Below are 4,190 nucleotides of genomic sequence, written 5' to 3'. Positions count from 1 at the left end.
GTGACCAGCTGTTTCCCTGTAGTGTGGTCCCCCCAAACCATATCCTATGTGGGTAGGGTTCTGGTCTGTGGATGGACTGGTCTCTTGCTGTGATTTTCCAGTCTGAGAGCACTGGAGAAGCACACATGGTGCAAAGTGCATGGCCTCAAACACCTTCTGGTCCCCAACTCTGTCTGGGGGACAGTGGTGCCACAGCAGCAGGGCTGGGGACCAGCATGGTGCCACCAGCAGGGACTTCCCCAGGAAGGAGAGCCAGCATGACCTGTGCCCCTTGGAGTGAGTATCAGTGATGTCCCGAGAATTTTTTTTTGCAGGGAAACAGTGGCTGAGGGAGTGCTTGGGACACAAAGGGTCTCATATCTGAATGGACCCATCTTTCTGGAGGAGGTCTCTCCTTGCTTGGGGAGGCGGGGGCTGAGTGGCTCTGCTGGGGAGGAGGAGGCTGAGCCCGCAGCCTGGACCAACTCCCTTCCCCCCTGCATGGCTCTCCCTGCTCTGGGAGCAGCCCGCCCTCTCCCCGCCGGCATTATGTCATGAAGCAGAGACATGGCCAAGTTTCTTGCTGCCATTGCCCATAGCCCTCTTCTTTCCATGCTGAGGTTTTCCCAGCCCCAGTCATCACGTCTGGCTGTCTGCAGCCTCCCCAGCCACCCATCTGCTGAGGGGGAACTCCCTCGCCTCCGCCTGGGAAGGCAGCTCTAGTGGAGACCACATCCCTGTGGGTGTCCTTATTTTCTTGCTTGGGTTTCTCTCCAGTTTTACAAGGGCAGAGCCATCCTTTGCTCCCCTGCAATGTCTTCTGCACACATCCCAGGGTCCCCCATGCACGGCTTTGCATGCATACACTGCTCTTTCCCTGGTCTGCGCCCTTCCACTGTCTGCTTGCTGGTCTGTCTCCTCATGCTGTGCGTGCATGCCCTCTCCATCATGCAGACCCTTCATACCCTCCCCATTACTCAGAGACACCCATGCATACACGGGCTTCTCATCCTTGTTTTTGGGGTCCTTCCAGGATACCCCTCTCCGTCATGCAGTTGTACCCATCTCCCACTTGTTTCTTAGCAAACTGCCCTTAAAGTGCTGCTTTTCATGGCTCTTGGCACTTTTGGAGCCCAGAGCAAGCCCCCACAGCTCAGCATGGCCCCTAGGGATAGTGAATAGTCACCAGCTCTCCAGCTGGTGTGGTGACAGCAAGCTCATCCTGGGGAACGTGGCTGAGGGATGGTCTCTTTCCCCGTGGTCCTGGGCAAGTCCTGGCTGTGCCCCCTGGTCCATCTGAGGTTGATCTCTGCTGCAGCCAACTCTCAGGTCATGCCTGGCGCTCAAACGCAGCAAGGGACAGGGAAACCCCACCCAGGGACGTTTAGCTGGCCTTTCACCACAGCCAGACTGATAAATTGCTCTCTCCATGCCTGTCTCCTTGGAGAGAAGCTCTCACCACCCCAGCAGGTCGTGAGGTGCCAGCAAATGCAAAGGCCGTTGTTGTTTCTCTCGCTTTTCTTGTCTGCTGCCCATTCCCAGCCCTCCCTCAGCCAGCCACAGTGGCTGCAGGGCACTAGGGGTTGCCCCTCAGCAGCACGGCAGCTGGGTGAGCAGGGACCAAGGGCTGGGCTGTGTTGGGGATTTCCCAGCAGAGCTATTGATGGGAGGCAGAGGAGAGTCTGTATTTATAATTGGTCTATTATAGAGCAGCAATATTTTTTAACTTACCCCAGAGCTGTCTAAGCTCAGATGGTTTAATGCTCAGGGGACCATGCCTTAATTTTGCTTTTTCTCTCTCCTCTCCTTCATCCCTCTGATGTCTCTGGACATGTTAGCAGACCAATGAGGGAGTGAGCCAGACCCAGAGCCCTCCCCCCTCCTGTCACCCCAGAGGAGCTTGATGCTGTTATTTCAGTTCTGTGCCATATGAAAATAAGGATCAATAACCCAGCTCTCAGCCCTGGGTCCAGGCACATGGTAGAAAATGGTGCCCATGATTTTAAACTCTCTCCAAAGGTTGGATTTTCATGGCCTGTGATGTGGTGAAGAGATGCCTGGCAGAGCTGTGTCCCTGCCTCAGTTCCCATCTGTGCTTGCTGCAGAGCCTCTGCTGTGAAGACACACTCTCTCAGTCCAACAGCTAGCGGGGGTAGGCTGATTTTTCACCCCTTTTAAAGCAAAACTCACATACCTGTTATTTTTGCCGCATGTCAGTTGACCCCAGATTGAATTGCTCATCTCAGCATACAGGTTGCTGCATTCTCCTCCTGCTACCGCCCCCGTCTTCAGTGATGTGCTAAGGCTATAAATAATTGAAGGGCAGGATCTCATCTGTTACTGTTTTTTGCAATTTGTATTCATGGCTGGTTGGGGTCTGTCTCAGCCCATGAAGCTGCGGGGGCCATGGCTGAGCAGTCGTCAGGGTGAGGGACAGTGTGAGAGTCCCCCTGGGAGTGTAGGCACACGTGGCAGGGACTAGCAACCAGCCTTGACTATGCCTCTCCTGGAATAAAAGCCTCAGGGCACAAACTCAGTACATATCAAAGCTTTATTTTGTTCTCAAGAGGAAGATTACACAGAACCATCCCTACATGACATTGGATATTTTACAGAATGTAGTATCAAAAAGAAATATATATATATATATATATATATATATATATATATAAAAAACCTTGCAGTTACATCACATAGCCAAGAGTACAGTTCTCAGTGTGTCTGCAAGTTCAACCTTCCTTAGGTCTTCTCCTCTACATGCTCTACAAATGGCTTTTTGGACGATAGCAATATGGCAGAGTGGCTCATTCACTGTTGACTCCCTCCTTGCCTGGCAAAACCAAAGGAGGAGGTGGAGAACAGGCCCAAAGGAGGCTAGAGGCATGCAGAGAGGACAACAGGCAATTTTTGCATGTCACTTACAGCTATAGGAGGGCTTTGCTGGCAAGTGAAGGAGATGATGTCCCCACTGAAGGAAGGTAAGCTCACCTGACCTTGTTCCTTGGTAAGAGCTTCCTTGTCTGCATGGGCCATGGAGGAAGTCTGGGGAAATATGAATAATTCTGGTGTGTTAGGTGAGTTGGGGTCAGTCTAGAATGACTTGGACACCTGTAGTAGGCCAGAAGAGCCATGAACAAACACTGAACACCATCAAAACATGTAAATCAGCCAAATCAATGGCCTTAAAAGTAGTTTAAAAGAGACTAGCTTCTTGCAAGAATGAATGTACTGCCATGCAGGACTACCCAGGCCCCTAAAGATGAGGTGAAACCCCAAGGAAGGGCATTTTATCTGAAATGATTCTGATGAAAATAAGTATTTCTTAGGTACAACAGATGTGATGTTAGCTCATGTGCTGGAAAACTTCCCTTGGGAGGTCTGCTGTGGCTGGAAACCATTCCAGGAGTTAGTGTAGGGGGAGTACTGGAGAGGGCTTGAGGTGAAGGAGGGTTGAAGAAGTTTTGGTGGCTGGAGGTGAGTGTGACACTGAGTCCAAACCTCGCTCCCTGTCGTTGTGTCGTCTGTGGGGCACCCGTTCCACATGGTGGGGTAAGGGTAGCCCATCTGGCTTCATGCTATCTTGGCAGCCATTAGCTTTCCAGCCATGGCTGAAGTTTAGGGCTAAGGTGGATGCATCCTCACATCCCCAGGGTCAGATGGACATCACCTGAGATGCTATTAGGCAGGGACATTTGCTTGCAAATAAAAATAATAGCAAATCCCCATGGCTCTCTCACTACTCCTTGCGCAGGAGAGGTGTTCCACAGTGTAGGGGGCCTGTAAGGTCCAGGTCTGCCCAGCTGGGTTTCCTGCACTGTCTGTAGCCTCTGTAGCTCCTGCAGTTGCGTTGTCTGATGGGAAGATCTGGCCGGAGGGCTCTGGGGGTGGGAGCAATTCTCTGTGTACAGCCCAAAGCTTTGGTAGCAAGGATCCTTGGGAGTGTGGGTGAGGTTCAGAGATGGGCAGCGCAAGTTGAGGATGCTGGCTGAGATCTTGCTTTTCACTCCCTTCCCCCATCTCCCTAGCAAGCATTTTCTAAGAGCTCAAGTGAAGGGATGCAGGAACAAGCAAAACAAATGACATGTAAGACTGGCAAAGGTCTGGTGTGCGCTGAGCATCGTGGCTACTGCTTGCGAAAGACCAGAATCTGGAGCGCATTAGACAACAACAACAACAAGAAAGGGAGGTGCAGCAGCAGGCTGCTTAGTCAC

The sequence above is a fragment of the Athene noctua genome, chromosome 8 (assembly GCF_965140245.1).
Source record: "Athene noctua chromosome 8, bAthNoc1.hap1.1, whole genome shotgun sequence".
Taxonomy (NCBI): Eukaryota; Metazoa; Chordata; class Aves; order Strigiformes; family Strigidae; genus Athene; species Athene noctua.
The sequence above is the reverse complement of the archived record's forward strand: the minus strand, read 5'-3'. Positions refer to the sequence as shown.